Here is a 15,123-nt window from a genome sequence, read left to right on the forward strand (position 1 = left end):
TCCCCTTCTAACTTCGTCCCACCATGAACCACGGAGTGTTACCATCCATCATTCAAGTTTTAAACTCACCAGTTCACAAACCGGGGACGTCGGCTGTGCATCTGAGAAGCCCCATACGATCCACATACATGAAACGGTACCTACCCACACTCGGTGAAACCCCAGTAAAATTATGGGCGTTCTACTTTTCTTCTAGTCCATTCTCGTGGCAGGAAAGGAAAGGGGGAAAAAAAACACACTTCTCCATCTTACGCCCCTACAAATTCCTTACTAAGTGGTGTTGAATCGTGGATTGGGGTGTTACTCAAGTCGACACTGACGGCTGCTTTTTCCGTCTGCTTACAGGACAGCACATGCAGGTACCCTGAAACCTGACCTCAGACGCTGGTCTCTACGTGACCCTGTGAACCTTGCCTGGGACAGTTTGGTTATACACATTCATGAATCATACGGCTATCACTTTCCCCTGTCATAGCTGGTTAACCTCAGGGAATTACCACGGGAACCCTCGTGCTCCATCAAGCGCTAGCAAGATCCGATGTAGGTACGGTGTCCCCGGCTGAATTGAGTTCCCCGGGAAGTCCTTTTCTGTTCTCCCCCAGCCTCTGTCTCCCCACAGTGAGAGAAGGACGTTGTGTGCCCCCCATAGGCCCCAAGAATTGTTACATCTGTGACAAATTGCAAACCCAGGCCTCTTGCTTCCTAGCTCTCCTGATGTTTATCTTTGAACTGGGATCTTTTTAAAATAAGGATGCTGTGCTTTTTAATAAAAAAAAAAATATTTCTTTTTGACAGAGAGACAGAGTCCTTGTGCACACGTGGGGGAGGGGCAGAGAGAGAGAGAGAGAGAGAGAGAGACGGAGAGACAGAGGATCCGAAGTGCGCTCTGGGCTGACAGCCCAGAGCCCAACGCGGGGCTGGAACTCACGAACCGTGAGATCACGACCTGAGCCGGAGTGGGAGCTTCAACCGACTGAGCCACCCAGGCGCCCCCATAGTTGGAACTGGGATCTTTGGAACCTACAGTTTTCCTCATTTTTCTAGTAGCTCAGGGATTCCAAATATTTTACCCAAGGTGTACTGCAAGGGTACCTTCAACATCGAGAAAAGGACTCTCCTGGATGCCAGTGAACCCAGGCTCATGCCAGTGGCTTCAACATACTGAGAGCTCATTTTGGAAATTCCAGTGGTGCTTCTGGAGGGCTCCTCAGTGCAAGAGAAAATCTACAGTTCACTGACAAATTGCCTGGGTCTGGAAATACTCAGCACGCTTGCAGCCTTTCGGTGTTTGCGTTAAGAATATGCTCAGAAAAATGCAGCATTCAGCCCTCAAACGGAGCGATGGAGGCTCTAAATAGCTCCCCTGACAGTCTGGCTCAGAAAAGAATGCCTTTCACAGACATATCCAGGGATCCCGTCTTAAAAGAGTTCTTGCAAGCTCGGAAGACCTGTGCACATAAAATATTAAAAAACAAAGCATGGGAAAATTTCCCGTAGAAGGCACTCCTGAGAAATGCAATTTGAGGTTCTAAAAAAAAAAAAAAAAAAAAAGAATCCACTGCTGCCAGCCAGAGATTTGGTGGAGAGAAGGTCAGGCTTGCGGGGAACTTCGATTCACTTCAAGAACACAACACGAACATCAATATTAGTCGCACAGGTATTTGCTTAAGCTCACTGCCATCCGTTGGTGTCACCTGCACGGGGCATTAAATGCCCACAAGAGATATGCAACGGCAGCTTTCTCAGCAAGCTGGAACAAAGGGACGTAGCTACCGTCCTCACGCTCAAGACGACTCCGAAAGACCCAGCCAAAACAAAGAGCGCACGCAGGTCAGGTCATTTCTGAATTCGCAGACTTTCAGTGCCACGAGGGTCAGCAAGGCTTTTTGGAAACCAGAGAAAATTGAAAACAAACAAACAAACAAACAAACCAGAGGTCAAGTCAGAAGGAGAGCCCTTGATCTGCAAGGCACGTGCCCAACAACTGTCGGTCGCTGGAGAGGGACTGTGAACTTCTCCGTTCACGGAGGAGACAGCACACAAAACAATCTCGCCTCGCCCATGACGCAGACCTTGAGAACAATACGTGTCAAGTTTACGAACTCCAAAGCTCGGCCTGTGAGAATTCATTCAAAAGGAGAAAACAACCTATTCCCCGCCTGATCATAAATTGCAGGAAATGCCAGGCACTTGGAATATTATGGCCCATATGCCACGGATTCATTAAAACCCAGACCTGTTTAAGCTACAGGAAGCACAGATTGGTGGAATGAGCACCAGAATGTGTCCTGGCTGATTTAGGTCTTTTTCTGTTTTCCAGCTCTCTGTTAAGAAGGTTAAAGGAGAGAGAGGAGAGAGAGAGAGAAGGGCAGGAAGGAAAAAAATTCTCCATTGCTCATGCTTATCATTCAGAGATGCTGTGAAAATCGACAGAGAGCATCCTTGGAACACGGAGGGGCTTCTGGAAGCCCGATGCGGGGCATCTCCCAGAGCTGCGTGCCAGGAGCTTGGCCCCTATCACCACTGACTCCACAGTGGCCGGGACGTTGAGAGCCTCACAGTTCAAATGTCCTCCTTCAGGAAGTCCCGCATGTAAATGACGATTCATTTGTATTCTCTGATGTTCCTTGTGTGGGAGGTAGGAGCTGACTGCCTCTTTCTAAAATAATTTCCTAAGCGGGACCTTTTTCTTAATATCAAGGCATTTTAACTGGGGAGGAGAATGGAAGGAAATGAAACATCTCATTCAGCGGTGAGTGGATTGATTCACTTACTCATTCCACAAACATGTATGGAGCCACTCCAACGTGCCAGAAATTCCGGTGGACCCTGCGAAGGCAACGCCAAATAAGGCAGGGGTCTGGCCTCAGGGAGCTGATGGTCTTCATAACGGAGGGAAATGAATGGGCCTGTGATCTAGCACAGCACTGTGCTGAGGGTAAGACTGAGCGACAAAAGAGTCCGTTGTGGCCGCATCGGTAGGGCGTGCCTTGAGCTAGCCAGGAAAGACTCAGAAGAATTAGATTGAGAAGAATAAAAGGGCATCCCAGGCTGCAGCACCCACAAAAACAGGGGTGAACCAGCTTTCCTACAATGTAGAGAAATATGAAATGGGCTATGTGTGTAAGGAGCACCTAAGAAAACGTAGGCATCCAACGAACGGGTTTAAACAAACGGGGTGGAGGGGCGCCTGGCTGGCTCAGTCGAAAGAGCATGTGACTCTTGATCTCAGGGTCGTGGGTTCAAGCCCCACGTTGGGTGCAGAGATTACGTAAATAAACAAAAATTTTTAAAAATTAAAAAAAAAAAGGCAAATGGGGTAGAGCCCGTGAAAGCTCAGAAGTGTTAACCTTAAAAAGAAAATAGCCAGTTATTTTAACAGAAAAAAAAAAAAAAACTGGGATTATTCCAGAAGAGCAGAGAATTACAATATGGGCTATGCAAGCTATGGGAAAACCACAGGTGAGTCCAACAAATGGAGGAGAGGAGCCCTATTTTATGGAGAAGGAGGAAGTTGGGAGAGGTGGTTTTGAATGCAAGCCTGTTTGGGAAAAGCAGGAGTTCAGCGTGATGATGGTTTCTCCTTGGTTGAGTTGCAGGGGTAGTCCATTTCTTTTTTTTTTTTAATGTTTATTTATTTTTGAGAGTGAGCGAGTGAAAGAGAGAGAGACACAGAGACAGAGAACGAATGGGGGAGGGGCAGAAAGAGAGGGACAGAGGATCCGAAGCGGGTTCCATGCAGACAACAGACAGCCAGACTTTGAGGCCCGAACCCGCGAACCGCGAGATCATGACCAGAGCCAAAGTCGGACGATTAACTGAGCCACCCAGGCGCCCCTGGGTGGGGGGTGGGGGGTCAATTTCCTCTTGGGGGGCCTGTAATTGATCATTCTTTCCTCTTGAAGAGCCTTCTGTTAAGGGTCTGTAATTGATGATTTGTTCCTGTAATTGACATTTCTGGTAGGCGCCTTCTACCACTCCCCGCTTCCAGCCTCCGGAGTCCACGTTAATGAGGTTTCCTTGTATTAATTTTCACACAGTAAATAAGAAGTAACCATGTCAGAGATGCTTTCTCAGAATCACTGATTTTTTTTTTAAGGTTCCTTGAGAAGCGGCGACCTGAATCGCATCTGATTCGTGACTGCCGAACTACAGAAAATGTGCAGATCTGCTCGACCGTGTGAATACCTTTAGCTGAGGTGATGCAGGTCCCTTTGGATGCGGTGGTCTAAAATCTTAGATATTGTGCTTTGGCGAGCTGGAGCAGTTGCCTTCTAAAAACACTAATGACAACCAAAACTTACTGAGCTCTCATGAGATGGCGGGCACTATGATTGCCCCGAGGCTATCCAATGACTAAGAAACAGTCCCTTGCCCTCAGTGACCTCTGAAAAACTAGCCATTAGGAAAAAAAAAAAAGCAAGCTCTTACCCAACCTCTAATTAAAACGAGGTCTCCGTTGTTAGTATTTTAAGGATAGTCCTTTCTCTCAGTTCGGCAGTCTGGAAAAGACATCTAAATTAAAGAGAGTAATGTGTACGTAGAACACTCCATTTATCACAGTTCCGGGAGAAAAAGCTAGAAAAGCCGAGCGTCTGCTGCCCCAGTGTGGCCACACTGCACCCTTTGCTTTCAGCAACCACATGAATGTACATTTCCCACATCAACACTGGACCTGTGAAATTGAGAATTTTGGAGAATAAGGCTACAATATTGGGTAAGCGGGGGGTGGGGGGTGCGGGGTAAAGAGGTTCTCTTTTACCATGGCCCTAGGAAAGTCCTATGGTGAAAACTGAAAAAGAACAAAAGCAAAAAAAACACAACTGAATCTCTCCAGGATAGCTCAAGTGATCCCAGTAGTAAATTCTGGTTTATCCTTGGTGCCTGGGTGGCTCAATCAGTTAAGCATCAACTCTTGGTTTCTGCTCAGGTCATGATCTTGTGGTTCATGAGTTTAAGCCCCGAGTCAAGCTCCACATCAGTGCAGAGATTCGTTGCTTGGGATTCTCTCTCTCTCCCTCTCTCTCCCTCTCTCTCCACCCCTCCCCTGCTCATGCTCTCTTTCTCTCTCTCTCTCTCTCAAAATAAATAAACTTAAAAAAATATGTTCTAGAATAAGGTTTAAGTCAAGCAAATGTATTTGTTCTTCTTCATACATCCGTCAACAACTGGATTAAATTATTCTCCCATAATTTCCCTTTTCTGGAACATTTGCTTTACGCTTTTCACCACACCAATTCCTTTCACTACAGAAAATGTCTACCCATGAATTACTCTTTTCCTCAAAATGTTCCCAGACTCCACTCACAAAACTTGGTCAAACCAATAATTTCAGCATCTTCCACCTGGAGTGAAAAAAAAAAAAAACAGAGACAGAGATAAAAAGAGACAGAAAGAATGACGGGGAAACCTTTGCTATTTGCATACTTACATATAAACTACTCAAAAGCCGGGACCACCTCTAGTCTTTCAATTTTGTCTACTCCTACACTATTTCAATGGTAGATAGATAATGAATAGATTGACAGATAGATGATGGGGGAGAGAGAGAGAGAGATGGCAAGAGGGCTTAAATAATGAGAGATTTCAGAATACTATTATTTAAATCCACCTTTTGCAAGGAGAATTTTGTATTTTGAGATCAGGTGTGAAACACAATTGGAAAGAAAACCATTGCACATTGAATATGCTTCTATAAATGAAATTAGCTCAAAATATTACATTTGCAGATGTGTGTGTCTCTTCTGCTAAATGTCAGGCGCCCTGTAGCTTGTGGGTAAGAAGAACCGTGCCCGCTTTGACTTTAAAAAAAAAAAAAAACAGCTCTATCAATGAATAATTATATGCCACAAAATTCATCCATTTTGAATGCACGATTCGATGATTTTTTTTAATTTATAGAATGCAGAAACCATCAACACAATCCAGTTTTTTGAGAGAGAGAGGGCGCAGGTGAGTTAGGAGCAGAGAGAGAAAGAGAGAATCCCAGGAGGGGTGGAGGAAGAAAGAGAGAGAGAGAGAAGCAGGGCTCACCCGAAGCAGGGCTCGAGTTCACCCAAAGTGGGGCTCAAGCTCACCCAAAGTGGGGCTCGAGCTCACCTGAAGCAGAGCTCATGCTCAACAAAGCAGGGCTAGAGCTCACTCATTGTGGGACTGGAACTCATGACCTGTGAGACCACGACCTGAGCTGAAGTTAGATGCTTAGCTACTGAGCCACCCAGGCACCCAACACAATCCAGTTTAAGAACATTTCCATTCATCCCAAAGTAGGCTACATGATGTTGGCCATCCCCACTCCCACCACCCAGCCCCAGACAACTATTCAACCGCTTTCTATCCCTGTAGATTTGCCCTTCTGGACATTTCATACAAACGGAATCACATTTATATGACATTTTGCCTCTGGCTTCTTTCTCTTAGCATAACGTTTTTGAGACGCATCCATGTTACAACAGGTATCACTAGTTCGTTTCTTTTTCTTGTCCACTGCGTGGATAGAACACATTTTGTTTCTCCGTCTACCAATTGATGGACATTTGAATTCTTTTCGCTTTTTGGCGATTACGAATAATGTTGCTATGAGCATTGGGCGTACAAGCCTTTGTGTGTTATGTTTTCATTTCTCTTGAGTTGATGCCTTAAGAATCGCTGCATTTTATGGTAACTTTGTTTATTTAAGAAATCGCCAAATGGTTTTCCCAAAGCCGTTGTCCTGTTTTAACATTCCCACCAGCAATACATGAAGGTTCTGGCTTCTCAAAGCTTCACCAACATTCTTTTGGGTATGAAGGGGTGTCTCGTTGTGGTTTTTATTTCCATTTTCCTGAAGATTAATGATATAGGGATTTTTCCTGAACTTATTGGTCATTTGGGTATTCTCCTTGGTGAAATGTGTATTCTAAACTTTTGCCCATTTTTAAATTAAGGGGTTTTTTTTGTCTTATTAACGAGTTGATAGAGTTCTTTGTACATTCTGAACATAATAAACCTTTTGCCAAGAAATATGATTTACAAATATGTTTTCTGAACTGTGGATTGTCTATTTCCTTAACAGTGTATTTTTTTAAGTTTATTTATTTTGAGAGAGAGAGACAGACAGAGTGTGAGTGGGGGAGGGGCAGAGAGAGAGAAACACACAGAATCTGAGGCAGGCTCCAGTCTCCCAGCTGTCAGCACAGAGCCTGACCCCGGGCTCGAACTCCCAGACTAGGAGATCATGACCTGAGCTGAAGTCCGACGTGTAACCGACTGAGCCACGCAGGTGCCCCTTTAACAGTGTATTTTGAAACACAAAAGTTTTATAACTGTGATGACGTTCAGTTTATCAGTTTGTTCTTTCATGTATTGGGTCTGGTGTTACACCTACGACATTTTTGCCTAATCCAACATAAGCCATAATTTTCTTCCATTTTTTTTTTAAGTTTTATAGCTTTGGCACTTACATTTAGATCTGTGACCCATTGTGAGTGAATTTTTGTGTATGTTGCAAGGTAAGGGTACAAATCTATTGCATGAGGATATCCAATTGTCTTAGTGCCATCTGTTGAAAAGACTTTCCTTTCTCCACTGAGTTTTTTTCGGCACCTTTGCCAAAAATCATATGACCATAAATGTAAGGGTTTATTTCTGGACTTTCAATTCTGTACCATTGTCCGTCCTCGTGACAAGGCCACACTCTCTTGATTACTGTAACATTATAGTTTTGGTTTTTTTTTAATCAGGAAGTGAAAGTCCTTCAACTCTGTTCTTCTTTTTCAAAAATGTTTTTGCTATTCTGGGTCCTTTTAGAATCAGCTTGTACAGTTCTGGGAGGAAAAAAAACCCAGTTGGGATTTTTATAAGGATTGAGTTGAACCTGTAGATCTATTTGCTACCTATACCGATCTACAGATCTATCTAACAGTATTTGGTTTGCTAATCCATCAATGTGGAATGTCTCTCCATTTACTTTGATCTTTAATTTCCCAACAATTTTGTATTTTCCGTGTAGAAGTCTTACATTTCTTTTGTTACATCGACTCCTAAATATTTTATATCTTTGATGCTATTGTGTATAGAATACTTTTCTTAAATTTCATTTGCAGATTGCTCATTACTAGCCTATTGATCTTATATCCTGTAACCTTGTTCAGCTTGTTTATTAGTTGTAGTAATTTTGGGGGGATACCCTAGGAATTTTAAAATACGGGATCATATCATCTACAAATGAATATACTTTTACTTCCTCCTTTCCAACCTGGATGCCTTTAATTTTTTTCTTTGTCGCATGGGCTAGAACATCCAGTTCAATACTGAATAAAAGTGGTGTGGCAAGAGTAAACATTCTTGCTTTGTTCCCAATTCAGGAAAAGCATTTAATTGTCATCACTATGATTTTAGTTGTGGGTTTTTCATAGATGCCATTTACCTAATTGAGGAAGTTCCTGCCTATTATACTAGTTTGCTGAGAGGTTTTGTGTTTTGGCTTTTGAAATCATGATTGAGTGTGAGATTTTATCAAATGTTTTTTCTGTACTTATCGAGATGAAAATGTGTTTTTTTAATCCATTATCTCATTAATATGATTTATTATAGAAGTTGATTTTCAGATGATAAATCAATCTTGCATCTTTGAAATGAATTCCACCTGTCACAGTTTTTTATATGTTGCCAGATTTGCTTTGCTAATATCTTGTTGAAGATTATTATGTTCATGTTCATGAAGGACATCTGTCAGTATTTGTTCCTTTGTTTTTTCCTGTGCTGTCTTGGACTGGCTTTGGTATAGAATGAGTTGGGAGGTTGGGGGACCTGGGTGGCTCAGTTAGCTGGACGTCAGACTTTGGCTCAAGTCATGATCTCGCAGTTCATGAGTTCGAGCCCTGTGTCAGGCTCTGGGTTGACAGCTCAGCGCCTGGAGCCTGCTTCAGATTCTGTGTCTCCCCGTCTCTCTCTGCCCCTCCCCCACTTTCACTCTGTCTTTCTCTCAATAATAAAAAAGCATTAAAAAATACTTTGGGAAGTGTTCCCCTCTCCTCTGTTTTCTGGAAAAATTTGTGAGAGTCAATGTTAATTCTTCTTTATATATTACAGAGAATTCAACAGTGAAGCCATCCAAGCCTGGACTTTTCTTCAGGGGCAGAATTTTCATCAGTAATTCAGGGCCCTTAATTACTGTAAGTCTATTCAGATTCTCTATTTCTACTTGAGTCCACTTTGGTGATTTGTGTATTTCTAGCAATTTGTCTATTTCATGTACATCTTCTAATTTGTAGTGTTCCCTAACAGTTCTTTTAATTTCTGTTAGATCAATAATGATGATTCCTTTTTCATTTCAGATTTTGAGAATTTGTGCCTCCTCTCTTTTTCTTGGTGTAACTAAAGGTTGTTAAATGCATGGACCTTTTCCAAGAATCAACTTTTGGATTCACTGATTTTCTTTATGGTTTTGTAGTCGTAATTTTTCTGTTTCACTTACTTGTGCTCGAATCTCTGTTACCTTCCTCCTTCTGTTTGCTTTGGATTTAGTTTGATCTTCTTTTTCTAATTTCTTAAAGTAGAAGCTTAGGTTATTGATTTGGGTTTTTTTTTTTTCTCATGTAGGCATATAAGCTATAAAACATTCCCCTAAGCACTGCCTTAGCTGCATCCCATAAATTTTGATATGTTGTGTTTTCATTTTCTTTCACTTCAACATATTATTAAATTCCTTTTGTAATTTTTTCCTTTCACTCATGAGTTATTGAGAAGTGTGTTCTTTAGGGGCGCCTGGCTGGCTCAGTTGGAATAGCATGTGACACTCGATCTCGTGGTAGTGAGTTCAGGCCTAACACTGGGCGTGGAGCTGACTTTAAAAAAAAAAAAAAAGAAGTGTTGGGGCATCTGGGTGGCTCAGCTGGTTAAGTATCCAACTTCAGCTCGGGTCACGATCTCATTCTTGAGTTCGAGCCCCGCGTCAGACTCTGTGCTGACAGCTCAGAGCCTGGAGCCTGCTTCGGATTCTGTGTCTCCCTCTCTCTTCCCCTCCCCCACTTGCACTCTGTGTCTCTCTTTCTCAAAAATAAATACACATTAAATTTTTTTTTTTTTTTTTTTTTTTTTACAAAAAGAAGTGTTAGTTTCCAAATACTTGGAAATTTTCCAAATTTTGATCTTCGTGGTTTCTAATTCAGGTCTGCTGTGTTCAGAGAATATACTTTGCCTGCTTTCAAATCTTTTAAATTTTCTGAGGCTTTTTATGGCCTAGCATATGGTCTGTCCCAGAGAATGATTCATTTGCGTGTGAAAAGGATGTGTGTTCTGCTCTTGTGGGATGGACTGTTTTATAGATGACAGTTGGTTCAAGTGTGTTGATAGCGTTCGAGTCTTCTATGTCCTTCCCGATATTCTACTCGCTCTATTTGTTATTCAGAGATGGGGTGTTGACATCCCCAACTATTATCGTTAAATTGTCCGTTTCCCCTTTCTGTCAGCCCTTGCCTCATGTATTCTGGGGCTCTATTGTTACATGCACATAGGTTCAAAATTGTTATATGTTCCTGCTACATTTCCACTTCTAGCATTATGAAATACCCCCTCTGACCCTGATATTTTTTGTCTTAAAGTCTATTTCGTCATGTATTAGTATGTCTACTCTGGCACTTTTATAGTTGCTGTTAGTATGGTGTATCTTTTCTCATCCTTGTTATTTTTAACCTCTGTCCTCCAAAATAATGTGTGTCTCAAGGCGCCCGGGTGGCTCAGTGAAGCATCGGACTTCAGCTTAGGTCATGATCTCGAGGTTTGTGGGTTCGAGCCCCACGTCGGGCTCTGTGCTGACAGCTCGGAGCCTGGAGCCTGCTTCGGATTCTGTGTCTCCCTCTCCCTCTGCCCCTCCCCCATCTCTCTCTCTCAAAAATCAACATACATTAAAAAAAACTCTTCCATAAGGAAAACTCAAGGTTCATATGGCTTGCTTGATGAATTTTATCAGGGAGCTAAGGGAGAACTAACACTAACATTACACAAACTCTTCCAAACAAAAGGAAGTCTTCCGGAGAAAAGAGGGAGGGAACCCTTTCCATCTTCTTCTATGAGATCAGCATTACTTTGATCCAAGAGCTGACAAGAAAGGAAAATGAAATTCAGTGTTTTTCAATATATTCTAAATGAAATGCTGGTAAATTAAATGCATAAATATATTAAAAGATAATAGGTTATTACTAACCTGGGTTTATTCTGGAAATGCAGTATTTGTAAATCAATGAATACAATATGTTACGCTGATAGAATAAAAGAAAAATCACATCTCACTACGTAAAGGCATTTTTTAATGTTTTTTAAAATTTATTCTTCAGAGGGAGAGAGAGACAGAGACAGAGCATGAGCAGGGCAGGGGCACAGAGAGAGGGAGAGAGAATCGGAAGCAGGCTCCGGGCTCCGAGCTGTCAGCACAGAGCCCGACGCAGGGCTCAAACTCAGGAACTGCGAGATCATGACCTGAGCCAAAGCCGGACGCTTACAGATTACAGAGAAATCTTTGAAAACTTTTCATATACAATTTCTGGTGTTCAAAAAAAAAATCACAGGCTGCCATGAGTCAGATGAAGGAAACCAAGATGTAACAGACTATATAAATAAACCCATCGGCAAATCAAATATGTGAGTTATGAGACACAAACTTAAAAGAAATCAGGTGACAAAATTATATCGATTACAAGGAATCAAATGGAAATTTTAGAACTGAAAACAGAGCTTAAAGTAAGCACTAATAGACATTAGACGCAGCATAATAGAAGCTTAGTGAATGGGAAGAGAGTTAGTGGAGAATATCCAGGCTAAAGCACTGAAAAAAAAAATGAAAAAGAATGGAAAGAATGCAAGAGACATGGGGCAGGGAAAGATCTGATACATGTTTAATTGGAAAGGATACAATTTGGAAGAGATGTCCAAATTCACAGAAGATATCACACCGTTGATTCAAAGAGCTCTCCTGGGGCACCTGGGTGGCTCAGTTGGTTGAGAGCTTGACTTCGGCTCGGGTCACGATCTCACAGTTCGTGGGTTCGAGCCCCGCATCGGGCTCTGTGCTGACAGCTCGGAGCCTGGAGCCTGCTTCCGATTCTGTGTCTCCCTCTCTCTCTCTGCCCCTCCCCTGCTGGTGCTCTGTCTCTCTCAAAAATGAATGAACATTACAAAAAACTCTCCTAATGTAAAGCAGAATGGATACAAAGGAAATCGTAACTAGGCAAATCATAATCAAACAGCTGAAAAACAAAAGAGGAAAAAGGAAAATCTAATTGCAGCCACAGAAGGAAAAGGCACATCACCTTCAAAGGAGAAACAATAAAACTGGCAGCTGACTTTTCGACAAATACAGTGAAAACCAAACACAAAGTGGTGTTTTAAATTTTTTTTTTACATTTATTTATTTCTGAGAGAGCACAAGTGGGGGAGGGGCAGAGAGAGCATGAGACAGAATCGGAAGCAGGCTCCAGGCTCTGAGCCGTCAGCCCAGAGCCCGACACAGGGTTCAAACTCACAACCATGAGATCATGACCTGAGCCGAAGTCAGATGCTCAACCGACGGAGCCACCCAGGCGCCCCGAGAAGTGGTGTTTTTAAAGTGACAAAATAAAATCACTCTTTACCTGGAATTTTACTGCCAGAGAAAACATCCTTTTTGAATGACGATGAAATAAATTTGGTTCCAGAAAAACCAAAAATGATAAAATCAATTGCCAGCATTCCTACACTAAAAAAAATCCTCAAGATTTTTTTTTAAAGTTTATTTATTTTGAGAGAGAGAGAGAGAGAGAGAGAGAGGGAGGGACACAGAGAAAGAATCCCAAGCAGGCTCCCTGCGGTCAGCACAGAGCTCAACGTGGGGCTCGAACTCACGAACCGCGAGATCCTGACCTGAGCTGACATCAAGAGTCAGATGCTTAACTGACTGAACCACCCAGGCGCCCCCTGAAGGTATTTGTGAAAGTTAGAAAACCTGGATCCTTAAAAAATAGAAGTGCAAAAAGGAGTGGAGAGTACTAGAAAGACAAAGTATGTGGGTAAATTTATAGGAACACCGTCTTAAACGATTACATCGCCTTGAGAGGCATTAAAATAGATGTGGACCTAAAATGCAGGTCAACAACAGGACAAAAGGGGAGATGGGCCAGAGCAAATATTTTACATTATTCAATTCTGGAGGAAGCAGTAAAAGGATTATTAATCTACAAGAGACTAATAAATCAGGAGTAGATGTCATCATCTCTAGGATAACCACAAAAGTATAATTAGAAACTTCAAGAAAGCAAGCCCGCTCAGCTCCTGCCCCGGGCAGGCCCTCCGGCCAGCCCTCACTCCTCCGAGTGCCCTCAGGATGTTCCGGATCAGGTCTGCAACCTGGGGATTGCCAAGGGCACAGTCCAACTGGGTTCAGTAGGTCCACCTACTGGGATGCTTGAATCACACGGTAGAGCGTGTACCGATCTGAGCACCTGTAGCAACAGCGTGAGGCGGGTCTCCGAGACCCTCGTCAGGCTCGAAGATTCCCTGGGACTCAGGAGAGCTGTTCTACTTTTCAGAGTCCTGCGAGTCCTTCTGAACTGCTTTATACGCGGTGATGACCTATTACAGTGAGAGCGCGCACAGGACAACCAGCAAGGGGAAAAAGGCACACGGGGGACGTCCAGTAGAAACCCGTGGTGACAGATCAGTTGTTTTCTCCCAAAGGAGTCACGCGGGTCAATGCTTAATTCTCCCAGGAATGGTGCGTCACAAAACCTGCTAAATGCTGCCGGCCAGGGGAGCTCAGCCAAGCCTTGGGGTGCAGGGACTCTACTGGAGGTCATGCAGGCATGCGGCAACCACGTGACTGACATCAGCTACTCAGTCGACAGCCCCCAGGCGTCAAACGAACACAGCGTGGCCCAGGGCCTCACACATAAAAACACAGATGTTCACCGCAAGTCACAGTCTTTGTAGAAACGATCTGGCCAAGCTAGAACGGCGATGCCTGGAATCCAAAAACAGTCTGATCAGGCAGAATATGACAGGGGCTTAGTGGCGGCCTCCCAGGAGCCGGAAAAGGACCAGTCCTCCTGAAACACGATTCTCCTCGGAGTATATGTGGCTTGAGCCATCCAGGCCTCCCAGGTTTACACTTTACCGATGATTTGTCACTTGATTAGAGGCCTAATTGCCGAACTGAAAAAAATGTTGTTGTCAGTCGGATAGGAGAGTTGACCCTGGGTAAGGGTGGAACCGGGGACAGACACAATTGTGCAAGAAGGTGGCAAAGGGGAAGTCCACACCACGGGAAGGTACAGTAATGGCACCAGCACGTTGCCTAGTGTGTATGAGAAAACAATGTAAACCACCACCATGTACCAGGTGCCTGCTGTGGGCTAAGTCCTAGGTTTGGGGTTCTAAGATGTACCCTACATCAATCACAACAGCCATTCAGGCAGGGGACCTCCAGCTATGACTCAAGGGAACAGAGAGTAGTAAGGACAAACCTCCCCTATGGACTGATATATCCCAACAGCCTGGGCTCGGGATAGACTGGAAGAAAAACTTGGCACGTTGCTCGGTTCCAAAATGACAAAGTCACACTAAAAGTGCTGGCACCGCATGAGTCACAAATGTGTGTCCTCTGCCAGGACCCATGCAAAACAAGAAGTCTTGTTTCTCGGTGAGACCCCTTGCTCCTGTGTTATCAGGGTATGGGGACAGTCTGACCAGGGCCAAAGACGAGGTCCTTCTGCAGCTGGGGGTTTCTCTACTGTCCTTGGGACACTATCATATTAATTTTCTGGTCTCCTGATACCGATGTCTGAAAAGGTTAGCAGGTCGCCTCTCCTCTAGAAACAAATACGATGGTCTCTCGAGGACTGGCCATCGCTTACAAATGCGCAAAGAACTGACACTGGTGGCAATGCCCACTCCCCTGAGGGCAAACAGGCTTCTCTCCTGGGACTCCTACACAAGGCTTGGGACACTCACTTCCCAGAACTCTGCGGTGGAAGTTTGGGCTCTGATGCATCCAAACCACCCAGGAATGTCAGTTACCTCGGAGGGAAAAGGGAAAGACAGGGACAGAGCAGTATGCTCCAATGGAGATCCCATACGCCTATGACGGCTCCACCAAGGTTTTGTCACGTGCTT

General features: G+C 43.7%; 1 non-coding gene across 1 annotated transcript; it reads left to right on the forward strand.

The window, feature by feature from the left end:
- The first annotated feature begins 3,188 nt into the window (after positions 1 to 3,188).
- On the forward strand, positions 3,189 to 3,261 carry TRNAK-CUU (transfer RNA lysine (anticodon CUU)). The gene has a single exon. It is a non-coding gene; the product is annotated as a tRNA-Lys (tRNA).
- The last annotated feature ends 11,862 nt before the right edge of the window (positions 3,262 to 15,123 follow it).

This window comes from Lynx rufus, unplaced genomic scaffold (genome assembly GCF_022079265.1).
Source record: "Lynx rufus isolate CCGP_SWC_20201006 ecotype Redwood Valley unplaced genomic scaffold, mLynRuf1.p SCAF_14, whole genome shotgun sequence".
Classification (NCBI taxonomy): Eukaryota; Metazoa; Chordata; class Mammalia; order Carnivora; family Felidae; genus Lynx; species Lynx rufus.